We start from the raw sequence: 18,743 nt of genomic DNA, 5'->3' as shown, positions 1-18,743 counted from the left end.
TAATATTTCTTTATTCAACACTTTCTATTCCTTTGTGGTGGCTCATTGAGTGATAAACCTTAAATACAAGTTTTTTATTTTCTTGGCCTGTATTAATTCTGTTTTGAATATGACTTGCACAGGAATCCTTGACGTATTTCTTGACAAAATTCTGTATTTGAAAAACTAGAACTAATGTGACTTCAACTCATAACTTGTGATAAACATCTCAAAGGTACAAAAATTTAGGCGGTAACCATATTGGACTATTTTGCCTTCTATTGTGATAGATAAACCCACCAAATTCTGGAGAAGCATTTTTATATAGCATTCATAGAGTGATGATCATTACTACTATAACCTGAAAAGTAATCAGTGTTAATGTTACCAGCAAAAGAATGATTTCTATTTCAAAACAAACTTCTTAAAACACAGTTGTTTTTTCAAGTTGCTTTACTTTCCAGGATCAACATGAACCAGGAAACCTTATACAGGGGTATTAGCTGATATGTTCTTAAGTGTGGTAGTAGAGCTGTTAAGTAATTACTCAATTTGGGAAAAGAGATCTGGTTTCAGATTCGGGCTAAGCTACTTTGTGACCTTCAAAAAGTTTTTTTAAGCCTCAATTTTCTCATTTGAAGATGCAGGTGAAAAGTCACCTACCTCACTTGAGGAATTGAACATATTCTAGTTTATCAGATGCTTTGGGGTTGAATGGGCTTATGCAAAAACAGTTTTGCATAAAACTGTTGCAAAAAAAGGCAGTGTATAGTATGTAAGAATAATATTTCCTTGATGTGATATTTATTTGCCTAATTAGGTAAAAGTAGTTCTGATTATTGTTCTGTTTGGATGCCTCAGCTGAAGTTAAATAGTAGAAGATATTTAAATCTAGGAGTCAGAAGTGCTTTAAATATCCATCTCACCTTTCTGCATTTTTGATGTCTAGTTTAAAATTATTTTCTCTTCTCTAAAAGGACAGTAGGTGTGAAGTCCATATGGGTCAGAATTTGGGTACCTTCCCATCAGTGATTGTGGCCCACTGAAATCTTGTTGCATAAATCCAGGAAGTGTTGACTCACACATTTTAACACCTTAACATCAGTTCCGTTGTTCCTGCTTACCCATTCACCATTTCATTTTTAACTCCAGTTTTTTATTAATTTTGAGAATGAAAAAGGATGAAGCATCTATTCTGCATTTCACTCAGTTTCAAGTTTCTGTAGGTTAAAGATGAATAAATACAACAGATAACATTAGGTCCTTCTCTGTCTTCCCTTCTTTTGCTAGCTGCCATCTTTTTTCAGTTTTTTTTGCATCAGTTTCTATATCTGGAGGGATGTATGTGACCTGGAAAAGTCTTCCTCCAGCCCCATGGTTCTCAGCTTCTGTCTGGGCAGTGAAAGAGGTTCACAGCACAATGCCATTGAAGGATGCTAAGTATTCATTTATATAAAGTTGGAAGCTGAAGATGGTAGTATGATTTTTCTTGGGTTCTATTTCGGAATAAAGCAAATTCTAGACGTAACCATTTAATGTCATTTTGGGTTCAGAGGATCCCAAGCTCCAGGTTGTTGTTGTTTTTCCAAGTGGCTAAGCCAACAATTCAAATCAAAGCTTTATTCCTAACTCGGATCATTACACAGTACCTCATACCATTAATTGGGAATATGTTAACCACAATGCCTGGTAATTTTTAAGATACCAGTCACAACTGTAAGTACAAAAACGAATGTATTATTCAAATACTGTATGTGAATTGATTAGGTGGAGCCCAGGAACATATTTATCCCAATGAGAACAAATTGTTCTAGTACTGTAGCTTTTGGGAACTCAGCCATACCATTTAGCTACTTCCAGGCCTCATTTTACTTGTCTATCAGTTCAGTTCAGTTCAGTCGCTCATTCATGTCTGACTTTTTGCAGCCCCATGGACTGCAGCACGCCAGGCCTCCCTGTCCATCACCAGCTCCCGAGTTTACTCAAACTTGTGTCCGTTGAGTCGGTGATGCCATCCAACCATCTCATCTTCTTATTGTCCCCTTCTCCTCCTGACTTCAATCTTACCCAGCATCAGGGTGTTTTCCAGTGAGTCAGTTCTTTGTATCAATTGGCCAAAGTATTGGAGTATCAGCTTCAACATCAGTCCTTCCAATGAACACCCAGACTGATTTCCTTTAGGATGGATTGTTTGTATATTCTTGCAGTCCAAGGGACTCTCAGGAGTCTTCTCCAACACCACAGTTCAAAAGCATCAATTCTTCAATGCTCAGCTTCCTTTATAGTCCAACTCTCACATCCGTACATACTGGAAAAACCATAGCCTTGACTAGATGGACCTTTGTTGACAAAGTAATGTCTCTTCTTTTTAACTTGCTGTCTAGGTTGGTCATAATTTTTCTTCCAAGGAGTAAGCGTCTTTTTATTTCATGGCTGCATTCACCATCTCTAGTGATTTTGGAGCCCATGAAAATAAAGTCTAACACTGTTTCCACTGTTTCTCTCTGTATTTGCCATAAAGTGATGGGATCAGATGCCGTAATCTTGGTTTTCTGAATGTTGAGCTTTAAGCCAACTTTTTCACTCTCCTCTTTCACTTTCATCAAGAGGCTTTTTAGTTCTTCACTTTCTGCTGTAAGGGTGGTGTCATCTACATATCGGAGGTTATTGATATTTTTCCCAGCAATCTTGATTCCAGCTTGTGCTTCCTCCAGCCCAGCGTTTCTCATGATATACTCTGCATAGAAGTTAAATAAGCAGAGTGACTATATACAGCTTTGACATACTCCTTTTCCTATTTGGAACCAGTCTCTTGTTCCATGTCCAGTTGTAACTGGTGCTTCCTGACCTGCATACAGGTTTCTCAAGAGGCAGGTCAGGTGCCATCTCTCTCAGAATTTTCCACAGTTTCTTGTGATCCACACAGTCAAAGGCTTTGGCATAGTCAATAAAGCAGAAATAGATGTTTTTCTGGAACTCTCTTGCTTTTTCGATGATCCAGCGGATGTTTGCAATTTGATTCCTGGTTCCTCTGCCTTCTTCTAAAACCAGCTTGAATATCTGGAAGTTCACGGTTCACATACTGTTGAAGCCTGATGTGGAGAATTTCGAGCATTACTTTACTAGCATTTAAGATGAGTGTAGTTGTGTGGTAGTTTGAGCATTATTTGGCATTGTGTTTCTTTGGGAATTTTGTAACTAGACGTATGTTTTGACCACTTTCATCCTTTTCCCCCTTCCCCTACCTACTAGCCGCCTTCTCACCTCTGCTGACCACAAATCTCATATTTTTATCTATGAATTTTGTTTTTGAGATGTAATTGATGAACAACACTATACATTACTTACTGATGCACAGCATAGTAATTGGATAATTCTATATATACCTTACAAAATGATCACCATGATAAATCTAGTTACCATCTGTCACCATACAGAGATATTACATTATTATTGACTATATTTGGCACACTGTACATGCACTTCTGTGACTCATTTGTTTTGTAACTGGAAGTTTGTACCTCTTTATCTCCCTCACCCATTTCACTCTTCCTTTCAACCTCTCTGTTCGAAAATAGAAAAAATAAGTTCATTTTGAAAGTTAATATTCCAGTGCCCACCAGGTAATGTAAATTTTAAGGATAATTTTACAAAGTCTACTTCACTACTGCGACCTTCCAGCTTTGTTTTTATCAGCAGCTAAAGCGAGTGATTTCTTCATCTTTGTCCTTTTAATATCATTTTATTATTTCCACGTGTTAAATCAGAGTATTTTAGTTGGATAAACCATTTCACTTCCTCATCATGCTTCTGTCTAGAATGTCTCCTTGTACTTTTCATTCTTTACTTGGGGAGATATCCAAGTTCTCAGATATAGAACATTTAGGACCTAATTTTAATGTGATAAGCTGAGAATTCACTCGAAGGTGGCTTGTAGTTACTTCTGTCTAGATTTTCCTATCTCCCAAGGTGAGATATGCTATACAAAAATGTGAAAACAAGACCAAAAGCAAGTGTACACATCATCGCGTGACACTGAAATCACCTACCGTTTTTTCCCCGTATCACACTGTTTAGTCTTGTCTGGATTCCAGCTGTTTCTTTACTTAGGCCAACTTGTTGTGTCTTCCTTTGCATTTATCTGAGAAGAAGAATTGAGAGAAACCCTTACAATTCTGTTCTCAGAAAGGACCCCTGACTTGTTTCCACTTATCCGCAGATATCGGTGAGCTCTTTTTTTTTTTTTTTTTTTGTGAACACATTTAGAGGTAATGGGTTTTGCCTTGATCTGATAACTGATGGAATGTTCTCTCCTCCTCAAGGCAGTTCTGGTTTAACTTCTGTGGGGATTCGACTTTTGACATGGCTTGGGATATTCTCAATCTGATTAGCAGGGATGTCAGCTTTCCTTCGAGTGAAGGACCAGGTAGTCTTTTATTGTTCAACATTTTAACCTTTGGGTATGAACAGAAACAGACTCACAGACATAGAACGGAAATTTATGGTTCCAAACAGAAAAATGCATGAGGGGATAAATTAGGATCTTGAGATGAGCAGATACAAGTGCTGCATCCTAAATAAATAAACAATAGCATCCGACTATATAGCACAGGGAACTTAATTCACTATCCTGTAATAAACCATAGTAGAAGAGAATATGAAAATATATACTTTCTAATATGTATATGTGTGTGTGTGTGTGTGTATAATCACTGGATCACTTTGCTGACACCAGAAACTAACACATTGTAAGTCAACTATACATCAATAAAAAAAAAAAGTCTGGTAGTCACAGGGAGAAATCAGAGTAAAAATTAATGAAGCCAGCTTTTATACAGTTGCCTCTCTGTTCAAGAAGTGCAGGGAGTTTGCTATTTTATCTGTCCAGGATGTTTAGTATCTCTTGATTTTGAATGTAGGCAAGTAAATAATTGTGTCAAGTTATGATACTTGAGGACAGTGCTGTTACTTGGGTCATTGCACAATAATAACTTCTCAGCTTTTTGTTCCTTGTTGCCCTTTGAGGGTTCAGATCCTCCCGAAGTTCATTTTCTGACTTGTATATGTGGCATAGAATGAGCATACTCAATAAAATTCCACAAGAGGCTCTTAATAGTATATGTACAAAATACTTCTGTGTTTTAGTGGAAGTTACTCCATTATGACCCTTTATGCATGCTCCCTGCTGAGAAAACATTCTAGAAACGGATGTCAACCCAGGGAGATTCATTCATTCCATACGTTTTCTAATTTCCAAAAATGTACACCGTCAATATTTTTTCTTAATTGAACAGTTTGTTGAACAGACGGGTGCTTTAATTATGGTGGTCTAAATTTACACACATTGCAGTGGTATTTTGCTACATTAATTACCTTACTTGTCAAGAGTAACAGGTAATTACTACATCAACTCACCCTCCTGCAGTACGTGGAAACATAACTTTATTTGAACAGATACAATACACCAGATTATAGCCACCCCACACCCTAGGTTGTGATAAGAGATAGCTGTGCTCACAGTATTTGTTTTACCATGAGAAAAGGAGAGAGGTGAGCTGACCCTTTTCCTTGTGTCTGTCCACCTAAGATGGAAATCCAGAAACTATGTCACGGATTCAAAGAATCTGGACTGGAAGGAACCTTTGGAATAATTGAATTCATTAAATCTTCTCCTTGCAATGAGTTTCAGATAGTGACTTTTCTATGTATGCACAAGAAGTAAAATTAATGTCCAGTCCAGAATTGGCACTGATTTCTCCCCACCAGGCTGCTAAAAAGCTTAGAAATGTGAACGACTTTAAAAAAATAATTCTAGAAAAATCATTTGGTATAAGACATTTTGAATATTTGTTCACTCCCTCATTTGAACTTCTCACCATTGCTTCCGCTGCCTTGTGAAGAGTATTCATCCTGTATTCTGTTGAACTGCCAGGTACTGCTCATGTCATTAGATTTCCTCTTCAGTGTATGGGTGTCAGCTTTTATGACAAGTTGTGTTAAAATTCTAGTTTAACATATTTTTTTTGTAAAGGTGTGAACATTTTTGAGCATATAGGATGCCCTTAGCAAAAATGCAGCATTACCTCTCTTGGTTGCCATGGCATAGAAAGAAACGATTGTGTTAGCTTTTAGGTGTGGCACGGAATATACTCAATGACATAATAGAGGCGGTCTGTCTTGAAAGGCTTTGTCCCCTTTTTAGTCAAACACCTGTGACAAAATTACGAACTGTGGTTAACATACACCACTTACAAGTGGTTTTTCAGCGTCAACCAGGGTAGAGGAGCTCAGCTTGCAAAGGACTTTCTTTCCCTTTGTGCCTGGCAGTGGGAGTGGGCTAGCATTAGGAGGAAGCTCAGGATGTCTAAGGGTTATGGACATAGCCTTGCAGAAGTGACAGGGGTGGTTTGTAGAGGATAGAGGGGGCCTCTTGGGGGATTTGAGATGTGCAACCAAGCATCTCCCCAGCCTTTGACCCACTTCAGTTTCCCAGGCCTGAAATTGTGCAACAGACGCCTCATTCTTGAAATTGTAGTCTTTTCATGAGCCATTACACATCTCCCTGGGCTCTGGAACTGGTGATATTATAGACTACGGTTGTTGACTTTTTCCTTCGTTTTTTTTTAAATTAAATCATTGCATAGGCTAATTATTATGATTTAGTCATTCGTGCATCCAGCAGATATCTCTTGAATGTCTGCTGTGTGACAGTCATCGTGCTGCGTGTGGCGGGCGGGGGGCACTTAATGAGGAAGCAAGCAGGACAGATCCTTGCTCTCATGGAGTTTGCCTTCCAGTAGAGGAAGCAGAGAGTCAGCGATGCAGTGCAGTGGAGGGGCAGTGTGTTCACATAGAATAAACATACGTGAAGGAAACAGTCTGTACATCCTGTACCTTGAAGGGTCATTTAAGACAGTCTGATCAGAGCAGGGAGCATGAAAGAGATGGTATCTAATTTAAGTTATAAAGGTTAAAAGTGTTCTCTGTATACAAAGAGCTAAAGGAAGAACATTTTAGGCAGAGAGAAAGGTGAAGGCTAAGCCTCAAGAGTTACTATTAAGAGCAGATATGGGAACAGAAAGCCATTAGTAAGAATGGGGGTGAGGGATGGGGATGGGATGGGAGAAGTTGGAGGGGGCACATTGGGCCCTGCATGACCGGGCAAAGGCCTGGGTCTTATTTGAGACTGATGCAAAGTCCTCCAAGACAGCCACTTCCAATTCAGGGTGCCAAACAGACTACACGGGTGACTCCCAGGGACAGGATTGCGGAGCTTCAGGTATTTTCTGGACAGTAGCCTTCTTTGGGAGAGAGGCTCTGGCCTTGGTCCCCAGAGATTGGGCATGGAACTCTGGAAAAGGCCCTACCTAAAACAGGCTCGGCTGGTCCTTGTTAGGAGAAGAACATCTTCCTCCTGGGCTGGCATCCGGATGCAGGTGGACAAGGAAGTCCTCCAACTTCAGCTGCGGTGGCTGAACCTGCAGCGGCTTCACCTGGGGACAGAAACGTGAGCTTCTGGCCTTACCACAGCCTTAGTGAATCAGAAACTCTGGGTTAGGACCCAGCAGTCCTGCTTTAATGAACTTTTTGGGTGACAGTGATGAGCATGCAAGTTTGAAAGCCCCTCTTTATAAGATATGTTAGTGCCGCTGTAAGAACTTAACAGTTCTCCAGACTCACTGTTCTCAGTCTGCAGATGAGGGGACCCGGTCAAAGACAAGAACTTAGTGGTGATCCTGTGCTGATGAGAACCTGGCTCTCTTGATCTTGTTCTAAGTGCTCTTTATTCTTGGGTTTATGGATTTAAAGAATAAACAAAGCTCACTTTGGTTTTCTTAAGGGATCGTTGTGATATTTATAAAACGGAGGAGACAGATGGATATTTAAGAAGGAATAGTGCTGTGGTCTGTGAACTGAGGCTGCCTCGTTTCTCCTAATATTATTTTCTCAGATAATTTAGAAAAGCAGTTTTAGTGTGAATAACGTGCTTCTGTCTCCCTGTCAGTGGTAGAAAAACAAGTGTTTTGTCTTAAGTTACACCATTGAGACACTTAGCAAAGTGTAATTGCATTCTTTTATTTCTGTATTACTCAATGTACTTGGCCTTGTTTTTGGATTAGAAGTCCTGGTACTCCCAAGTTATATTTATAAAGTCGTGGTAGAAGGCAGAAGGTGGATTATATCAAGGCCCGCTGTTTGGGCTTTCTCGTTTCTGTTTTGACCAAGAGAATCATAGGGTTGCCCTCTTCCCTGGCTAAGTCCTGTTCACCTTTGATGTCTTAGGCTTCCAGATCACTTGTAACGTGCAGCCTTTTCTGACCTCCTGTGGTCACATCTCTCGGTTGATATTTTCCACTTGCTTGAATTGTTTCCTGGTAGACTGTGGCCCTCATCAGGGCAGAGACCTCATTGGTCACAATTTGAAGCTATACTCGGCTTTGAACACAGTGTCTGGCCCAGGGTAATTACAGAAACAGTTAACCATCACATGAATGCTTGCGCTCTTAATTGATTCATCATTTGTTACTCTCTTACCAAAACCCAGTTCTTGGAAGACATGGTGGTAGATTTTCTAAAAGGAGAATACACAGAATATTAAGACATGGTCCCATGGTGGAGACAAAGCCAAAAGTAAGTATGTATTCAAGGAAGTCCTAACGAGGGCTACAATAGAGTGTGAAGTACATTAGTCAGGATGTGGTGTGGTAGCTGCCCACAGATTTTGGAAGCTTACCATAATAAAGACGTATGTCATGGTCCCTCATGTCTGTTTGTGCCCATAGAACTGTCTCCATCCTCTACTTGCCATGAGAACATGGGCTCTCCATGCTCTTGGAGGAAGAACAGTGAACATGGTTGTTTTGGGGTTTTTTTGTGGGGGGGAGGAGGTCGGGCTTAGAAGTGGTATGCCTTGCTTTTGCTCCATCCAATGGGCAAGAAATCAGACACTTGGTCCCAACATAAGAGTCAGGAAAACAGGGCAACATAATCTTCTTGTGTACCTATGAAGAGGAAACTGAAATGGCACTGGTTATTATGTGATACTGTCATGCATTATGTTACTTTGGTTTTGGCCACTAATGTTTGATCACAGTAAAGCATAGCATCTCTTGTTTTTGTAGGCTGCTCATCAATAAACACCCTTGTTTTCCTGGAGATCAGGAAGAGCCATGCCCTTCAGAGGACCTTGATTGGTGTGTGTCACAAGGAAGATGTCTTTTATTTCACTCCCAAGTGAAATCCCATCTTCCTCTGGGGTGGGCAGGGTGATTTGTTGAGGATCCAGCTGTGGCTTGCCTTCATTCCACTGGAAGCTGGAATATTCTATCCCAGGTGGGAGTGTGAGTACACACAGGTTGGGTTTCCCCTGGCAAGACCTGTTTGTGTTTGTTCTGCAACTGGCCCTATCTTTCTCTTCTCCTCCTCGAGTTGACAGGTTTGGAGAAAAGAGCTTGCTGGTGATGAGGATGCACGAAATTTTCCCTGCTGACCATTGTTCTGGGCTTAGAGAGGACCCATGGGCAAATGCTTATGTCTTAGGGAGAAAACTGAAGTTACTTTTAAGACTTAAAGTTTTTTTATGTAGGTCTCCTGCATTGCAGGCAGATTCCTTACCAGCTAAGCCACAAGGAAAGCAGAAGAATCCTGGAGTGGGTAGTCTCTCCCTTCTCCAGTGGATCTTCCCGACCCAGGGATCGAAATGGGATCTCCTGCATTGCAGGTGGATTCTTTACCCACTGAGCTACCAGGGAAGCCCATTTGTGTACTCATATCAGGTTATTTTAAAGAAGATATTATGGGGAATTTTTCATAATACATTAAGTGGAGGAAAATGTATAATAAAGTGTTTACAATGCCCTCTATTCTTCTGTTTTTTTAGAGTGAGAGGCTCGGCAGGGCCAGTGGAGGTATGTAGTTGAGCTAAAGGCTGGAGAGATGTCCAGTGGCCAGATCATGAGGGCCTTGTATGGGCTAAGGGCAAGTTTTGATCTCTTTTCCCCCAAGTACTGGGGAGTCACTGAAAGTATGCAAGTGCAGAGGGAGTGCAGGTGAGTATGCCCTCATGCGTGTGTGTGCCTGAGACAGAAAGCGACTGGCTGAGAGAGAGGACAGTGATGAGTGGTGACTGCCTTTGCCATGTGTTTTTTGACTGCTGGGGAAGGACCTCCACAGCTGAGAGTGAGTGTGGAGACAGTATGGAACCCTCTTCCATCTCCTCCCTCTTTCTGCTAAGTTACTTGTCAATCAGGAGCTCACCGTTCCCATTTCAAAGCAGGGTAATACATTGGGATAAGTATTTATGAAGTGCCAAGCTTCATGATCGATACATACATTGTTTTAAAGGAGCCAATGACTTAGAATTGTTTTAAGTTATTAAAAGACTTAAGTTATTGAAAGACAAACTTACTGTGTGCCAGTGTGGAAGGAAGAGACAAAGTATAATTTTTGCATCAGGCAAATGATTTACAGCAATAATCCTCAAGGAATCAAGCTGTTTCTACTAAGTTGTCTTGTTCTTTGCAAGACTTAAAGTATAAAAAGTTCATTTACTTATAGAATTTCATGAAGAGGACTTTTTAAAAGTAAGGTGGACTGTTCACTTGCTTTGAGGAACCTTAATTCAGTGCATGAGATTCTGTAACACCGTGTTTGGGACACGAGAGATGTCATGAATCTCTGCTCTCAAGACATTTCTGGTCTGAAAAAGAGGCAATCAAACCATTAATAAATGAGTGTCAGTGAATGCACAACAAATGTCTTTCTTTTTGAAGTTAGCTTTTTCATATTCTATAACCAATATTGGAGAAGTTGCTTTGTTTTGGAAAAGAAAAATATAAACAATTCTAAAGAAAAATAGCACCTAATCCCATTTCCTCCAAGGCAAACTCTGTCCATTTTGTTTTTTCTGGTTTTTTTTTGATGCATATATTTAATGCATATGCAATTGAGAGTCTACTTCAGCTATGATTTTTCTATCTTGCTTATTTCATGTCACATTATAACAATCATCTGCACACGTTTCTCTTCCCATAATTGTTTTAATAACTACAAGATACTCCAGATTGGGCTATCATTGACTTGCTTTTTTTATTCTGTTGGGATTCACATTTTAGGTAAAATAGATTCATAAAGTTTATCTCTTTTATGTCTTGAACCATCTGTGTACTTCACTGTTGTCATAAAACGTGAATGGGGAACTGAGATTTTTTTTTTAAAAGCATTTCTCTGTCTGTATATGTCTGTGAACTTTGCCATCCCCCCCCCAAAACAAAACAAAACAAAACAGTGAACCTTGTTACAACAACTTTACTTTCTTAGGAGTATAACAGAAGATATTTGATGAGTTTTTTTCTGGCATATTCTGTCATTGGACATGTAGCTCCTACTCTGAAGTTGGTTAATAAAGAACATCCTCCAAACCCAAGAAAACTCTTTGGTTCTAATGTGGGAGAACTTTGTGCCTGATTTTGGAACTTCCAGAGGTTGCCATTTCTTGCTCCCATCACACCCTTCTGCAGTGACATTTTAAATCTACAAATTATTTCTTTTTCTTTTTTTTTTTTAAAGTCCTTATTATAAGGTTATTTAAAGTGACTGTTGTAACTTCTACCTTCAGACAGGGACTTGATTGTACTGGCTAAGAAAAACTATCAACTTTTTCTTTCTGTTACAGCAGCACTATTTTCCATTACTTTACATAGGAAAAATTATAGTGTGTTATGTGTCAGTATGTAAAATCTCCAGTCAGTTTTCTAAGGCAGAAGTTAGCCTTAGAAATGATGGTGATGATCATTTTGTAATACATAAAAATAGTGAATCAGTGTGTTTTACACCAGAAACTAATAGAATACATCAAATTACATTTCCAACAAAAGGATGGTGATAAAAAAAAGAAAGAAAAAGCAGTTGGCAAATTATGGCCCTGGGCTCCCATCCAGCCCACTGCCTGCTTCTGTAAATAAAGTTTTATCAAAACATAGAACCCATTTGTCTACTTTTCCCCTTTGGTTGCTTTCCTGTTGCAGTAGGAGAGTAGGGTAATTGTCAGAGGGAACTTAGAACAGCTGCAAAAGCTACAGAATCTAAATTATTCACTGCCTGGCCCTTTAGTGAAAAAGGTTGCTAACTCCTGTTCTCAAATATGACCAAAGTATAGTAAAATGCCTTATATATACTTCATAAGCATCACATTAAGAATGTAAAAATGTTTAAAGTATTGATTTGTTACCAATTAATATGGCCTCAACATGCATTTGTTATTATTATTTTTTTAATGTGGATTTTTATTTTAAATCACCAAGAATATCTGTGACACATACTTTTTTGTTGCTGGCTTTTCAAAACCTCTGTAGAAGTTTCTGACGTTCTTCTGATTATATTGGCACTGGGCACTTTCTCCTCACACTTTTAATTGAAAATATTGTATTATATTTTAAAGCATGTCGTGAACTTTGTTCTTTTATAAGCAACATCCAAAAGTGCTTGAGTTAGAAATAAGTATATTCTGTAAATTTTGGATATTAAAAGCTAAGAGGCATTCAACTAAGAAAATGTCTGCTGAATCGACATTCCCTGACATCAGCCAATATTTCACTTCTTAGAGGCTCAGTGTTCTTATCCATAAATTGGGAATCAGATCTCTTCACAAGGCTATGTGAAGATGAAGTAAAGAAAGATACATGTGGGAACACATTAGCTGGCTGTCCCTTTTCTCTTTTCTACACTTAGCATAATTAGAGGAGCTGATAATCATAATTGTAACATACCTTTAGGGATTTTTTTCAAATTTACAAATTTACATGCGATATTCCCAAGAAACAAGTATAATTTTGGAACCAGGTTCAAATTAGAAAAGGTCTGTGTATTTGGATGCTAGATGCTGGCAATTGTTACAAACATTTCTGAGTCTCAGAGGCTTATCTTAATGCAGGTATTATTTGTGAGCCACCTCTGTCTCGTGGGGTGGGGAATGGGATGTGGTAGTCTGCTCCATGTGGTGTTTCAGGGACCTTGACTCTTATCACCCAGTGACTCTACCATCTTGGAGGCCCTGGATTTCTTCCCTGGACCCCTGGGTCCACAACCCAGGCTTCTGGGTCAGGAGAAGTAACACACCCACTTCCAACTGTTTGGCCAGAACTCAGCTGCAAAGACCCACCTAGCTGGAAGTACATCCCATCTGTGCACCCAACAAATGGGTGGAGATTTGATGAACATTTAACCAGTCTCTGCCAGTCTGACAACATCTTCTTGAGTTATTTAGCAGGACACATACTTAAGGCCTAAACTGCACAGAGATGGATGCTAGTAATCCCAGAACCTGTCTTTCACAGGTACCCATGTAAATAACATTGGGAGACAGTCATGCTGGGTAGGGACCATCAATCTGTATACTTGTTTAAATAAATTTTTAAAATTATCCTGGGATCTGAATCTTCCCCCACATATTGTATGCCATTTACATACTTTGGCATTCTGAAATTGCAGATCTATCATAGAGTCGGTTTAGAGATACATGCATAAAAAATGTTACATGCAGTGGCATTTTCATTCCCAAAGTGGTCTGTGTGGACTCGTATTTATTTTGCTGTCCTGTAAAAGCAGAAGTCATACACGGTGTTGATTGGAATTTTTATCCATGTGGACAGATAAAGCATGTGTTGAAATGCTACCACTATCATTTACTTCAAAGTGCACATCTTACAATGAACTCTTCAGATCAGGACCATTTTCGATTTTTTAATACCTCTCTTGGATCTGTGCACACCTTTTTTAAGTTATTCATTTTAAATGATTATATGAATATTTTAGGATTATAATCACCATTAAATGAAGGACAAAATTTATCCTACCAAAATAGAAATTTAATTTAAAGTAGAAAGAACTTGATTGCAAGGTTTAGTAGACTGGAAACAAGACACATGAGAGGATATTAAAACATGCTTTTTAAAAGACCCTTAAGAGTACAGGTTTACAATAGAGTTGGAAAAAAGCCAGTTGTATTTAGTGATGCGTTTGTGAAGCTCATATTTGAGACAGTCTCATCAAACTTTTCTAAGGTTGAAAAGAACACTAAAAGCAAACAAAATTTTTGGTCATTCCATGGAAAAAAAAAAAAGCTTAAAAAAAATCTTTATTCAGTACCATAAAGGTGGTGAAGTGTATTTGAGATAGAAGTTGCTCTTAACCTTAAGGTGATTCTGTGGCTTTGGTGAAGAGTCAGTCTTGTACATGGCCGTAGGTAATTAAAAATATTCCTTTCACTTTTCTTGGAACTCTTGACATTTCCTGCTACCTGTCACTTTGTCCTTGACGAAATTTGAGGCCAAAAACAAGTTGACAAGGATGGTTTTCCAATCAGCTGTTCCTCATTTTTTCCTGGGTGATCCTTTGTTATATTCTAGTTCAGATTTACTATTCATGAACCACATTTTAATCAGTGACCATATCCGACAAATGGAAGCTAAACGCTGGTTAGTATGTTGAAAATAAACACAAGACTCTCATTAATGTCGCTGTCTGAATAATTAGTTGAGCATGGTGTACCGAGCTGTGGTGATAGCAGGCTGGCTCCTCACTGGAATGGCAGGCTGACAGCCGCGTCCTGGAGTGTGGTCATTAGTGAGCCCCGCCATCGGTGTTGCGTTACTGTGTCAAATTAGTTAGCGTCCCCTAGGAGAGAAGCTGGACCTACAAATGATCCTCCCACATCCCTGCAAACCGTGTTTGCGAAACCTGCGATCAAGTGCGGGCAAATTATTAACATAGCTCATAAATTAACTAGTTTACAGGCTTATAACATTTTACAAGTAGATAGTAAAGGGTAGAAAAGTTTTCCAACTGCTCTGCCCTGATGTGAGGGCTGTGATCCGCCGACGTTTCCCAGAGAAGCCCGCAACTGATGGGTTTTGAAGAGGGGCAAACCCATGCAGTGCCATCCCGAATGTCTGGAAAATGTAGACCCTGAAAGGAAGCCAGTGTAAATCCATTGGAAACAATATAATTAACTTCGTTATCTCATTGCTCTGATGAGTCCATGACAACAGTCCTCTTTCTTGTGGTGGCAGTTGCTCATTAATGAGGTCACCAATTAAGTTTGAACTTTGCCAACTGAAATTATCTGGAAAAATATTTTTGATGCATTCTTATCATGCTCTTAAGCTGCCTTGTTGAAGGGGAATAATGCTAACAAAGCATGTTAAACTCATGAGAATGATGACTCTGAAGCTGTAATGTATTTGAGAAACAGTTTATATTCACGTTGATAGCTGATACCGAGAACACAGAGTGTGGACCAGTCTGGCCTGAGTTTCTCTCTTATCAAGAAAAAGCCACTGGGAGCCCCATTGCTTACTCTCCTCTGAGCCCTGGTAGACAGACAGCCCACATAGTTTCCGGAGATACATGACTATTCAAATCATAAAACTTCATACATCTCCTTTTCGGTTTCAACTTCTCTGTCTGATTAGATTAGAAGACACGTACGTTCACAGACTTCTGTCTGAGTTTACTGTTACGAGGAAGCAACGCACACACACAGGGAAGAGGTCGTGTTTTTTGCCCCTCCTGTAGCTCCACTGCCCCCACCGGACAGTGGGACCCTCCTGTGGTCTTCAGGGCTGTGCGGCTGGCATTATCATCTCAGGGATCTAAGCAGAAACGGCCTGGCATGTAAAACCTTCCTGCTGACTGCTATTCACAGAAACTTCCTGAACCCGTTTGAGGATGAGTTAACTTGTCTGTTAGCAACTTCAACTTACTGGGCAATGGGTTTGGTAAATATTCCACTCATAAACACCCACTCCAGCCATGAAGACGCACAGCCTCAGCACACCTGAGCACTTGCACAGGCTGATGGAGTTGCTGTGTCACAGCTGTCTTCTGTAGTTCAAATGCAGTGGGAAAGAACTGTAACCTTTAGCAAGTAAGAATTGGTGTTTGGCTGCAAAGGAGATAGCTTGTCTTTTTTTTTTTTTCTTTTTAAAAAAGGTACTTATGTACGTGTGTGCATGCACATGAGCATGTCACACACATGTTTGGGTCTGTGTGTTCTCTGGTGCTTCTCCTGGACGCACTGGGAGACACTAAAGCCCAAAGCCCAAAGGAAAATCTTCACTGGGACTTAGGGATCATCTTAGCCTTATCTCTTATTTCTGAGAAGTTATACCCCCAAGTGAGAAATGTTGGGAGTTAGAGGAACCAAACATCCTAAGTGAATGAAAGTGCCTTCAAGAGCGGCAGTTTTACTTGGCTCTATAATATTTCACACTTTTCTGCTATAATTATACAGAGCTCAAATTAGGAGCTAACAGAGTGCTGATTCTAGAATGGAAAGGACCACATAGATGTTTATATATGCAGATACTCAATTATATACTGAACGTAAAAGTCATGCGTCAATAAGGAAGCCATAAGGCGTACATGAATGTGTTACTTTTGAAGCATTAAAGTTTGTCACTTCCTTTCCTTAATCTCTTCTGGTTTTTTTTTTGCTTTCAGTGTCCCTCTGTATGTTGCAGTCCTGTGGCATTATGCATGCCCTCAACCAGTGACCTCCAAACTTTTTATGGCTGTGAGACACATTAAAAATTCAGGGTAAGTGACAAGCAACATTTGTATTGTGTACTGATCAAAAATTGTCATCCACCCTTGCAGGTGACATGATATTGCATGTAGTAATCCCTCAGAAGATAATGGAATGCCCCATTGTCAATCATGAGTTCCAAAACCAGCAGGAATTGGTTTATTGCATTCCATGATAGCTTTATGGCTTTGCAGTATAGGATTTGTAACTTGGATCATGTCTGTGGAAGTGTGATGTAATGAAGGGTTGGCAAATTCTGTCTCCAAAGGGCCAGATAGTAAATATAGTCAACCTCATGGACTGTAGTCAGCATAGAGAGTAGTATGTTGTAGAGTCTCTCTTGCAGCTAGAAGAGTCTCACGAAGAGTCTCTTTTGCAGCTAGTTACCTCTGCTGATGTAGCACAAAACTAGCCTTCAGTTCAGTTCAGTTGTTCAGTTGTGTCCGACTCGTTGCGACCCCATGAATCGCAGCACACCAGGCCTCCTTGTCCATCACCATCTCCCGAAGTTCACTCAAACTCACATCCATCGATTCGGTGATGCCATCCAGCCATCTCATCCTCTGTTGTCCCCCTTTCCTCCTGCCCCCAATCCCTCCCAGCATCAGAGTCTTTTCCAATGAGTCAACTCTTCGCATGAGGTGGCCAAAGTACTGGAGTTTCAGCTTTAGCATCATTCCTTCCAAAGAACACCCAGAGCTGATCTCCTTTAGAATGGATTCCTTGCAGTCCAAGAGACTCTCAAGAGTCTTAGATAATAGATAAACAAATGGACATGACTGTGTTCCAATAAAATTTTATTTGCAAAGCCAAGTCAAGGGCCATATTTGGCCTAAAGGTCATAGGTTGTGGACCTCTGATCTAATGGCAAATAGATGGGGAACAGTGGAAAGAGTTGCTAACTTTATTTTGGGGGACTGGAAAATCACTGCAGATGGTAATTGCAGCCATGAAATTAAAAGATGCTTGCTCCTTGGAAGGAAAGTTATGGCCAACCTAGACAGCATAGTAAAAAGCAGAGACATTACTTTGTCAACAAAGATCCGTTTAGTCAAGGCTATGGTTTTTCCATTAGTCATGTATGGATGTGAGAGCTGGACTATAAAGAAAGCTGAGCGCCGAAGAATTGATGCTTTTGAACTGTGGTGCTGGAGAAGACTCTTGAGAGTCCCTTGGACTGCAAGAAGATCCAACCAGTCCATCCTAAAGGAGATCAGTCCTGGGTGTTCATTGGAAAGAACTGACTCATTTGAAAAGACCCTGATGCTGAGAAAGATTGAGGGCAGGAGGAGAAGGGGATGACAGAAGATGAGATGATTGAATGGCATCACCGACTCAATGGACATGAGTTTGTGTAAACTCCGGGAGTTGGTGATGGACAGGGAGGCCTGGCGTGCTGTGATTCATGGGGTCACAAAGAGTCAGACATGACTGAGCGACTGAACTGAACTGATCTAATGCATCAAAGGAGATAAATGACCTAGAATCAAGATACCTCACTGGGTAGCAGTCCCTCTGATCTTGAGCAAACAATTTATCAGAATGAAACGGGAATTAAAAAACACCTGCATTTACTACTGAGGTAAGAGTAGGATGTAGTTGTAAGGATGAAACATCATATAATGTACATGAAAGCACTTTGAAAATTTTGAAATTCCTTACAAATGTAATGGATGGTCTAGACCATCATTCTGCTTCACCTAGTGAAGTCTACCTGCTTCACCCTTTTAATCACATTGGGCTTTCATGAGCTAGATTAGTGTGAGGGAAAGCTCTTTTATTTTCTAAGTCATGTGGTTTGTCTGTACGTTCCTTCTGTTTTGAAATGTCGCTTTAGTAGCAAATATGAATGAAGAGCTATATGGATAGATTATGGCAGGCTAAAGATCAAATGCCAATGAGGAACTATTAAATTTCCTTTAATCATCCGATTTGGAGAGTGTTTTCAGATCTTCCACCTTTAAAATAGCTTTGGGTGTCTACAAGTGTGTTTGAATTTCACAAGTCTTGCATGTCAAAACATAGAGACAGGTTCAGCAAATATGCTTCCCTGGACTAGTGGTACTGATTGAGAGGGAAAGTCATACTTAAACAAACAGTTTGATGAATAGAGGGGTAATCAGAATCTCAATTCATGAATTTTCTAGTTTTTTTTCTGACAAAAAGTAGGATAATCTTT

At 39.8% G+C, this 18,743-nt stretch overlaps 1 protein-coding gene across 5 annotated transcripts in view; it reads left to right on the top strand.

Annotated features, from left to right (window-relative positions):
- The window catches only part of FOXP1 (forkhead box P1), a 622,522-nt gene that overhangs the window by 215,309 nt on the left and 388,470 nt on the right, over window positions 1-18,743 (top strand). For all 5 annotated transcript variants that reach the window (XM_040247247.1, XM_040247245.1, XM_040247242.1 and 2 more), the window contains exon 4: window positions 16,480-16,575. The gene's annotated coding sequence lies outside the window, so the exon portion shown is untranslated. The remainder of the gene's footprint in view (window positions 1-16,479; window positions 16,576-18,743) is intronic.

The sequence above is a fragment of the Oryx dammah genome, unplaced genomic scaffold, assembly GCF_014754425.2.
Source record: "Oryx dammah isolate SB20612 unplaced genomic scaffold, SCBI_Odam_1.1 HiC_scaffold_9, whole genome shotgun sequence".
Taxonomy (NCBI): Eukaryota; Metazoa; Chordata; class Mammalia; order Artiodactyla; family Bovidae; genus Oryx; species Oryx dammah.
The sequence above is the reverse complement of the archived record's forward strand: the minus strand, read 5'-3'. Positions and strand labels throughout refer to the sequence as shown.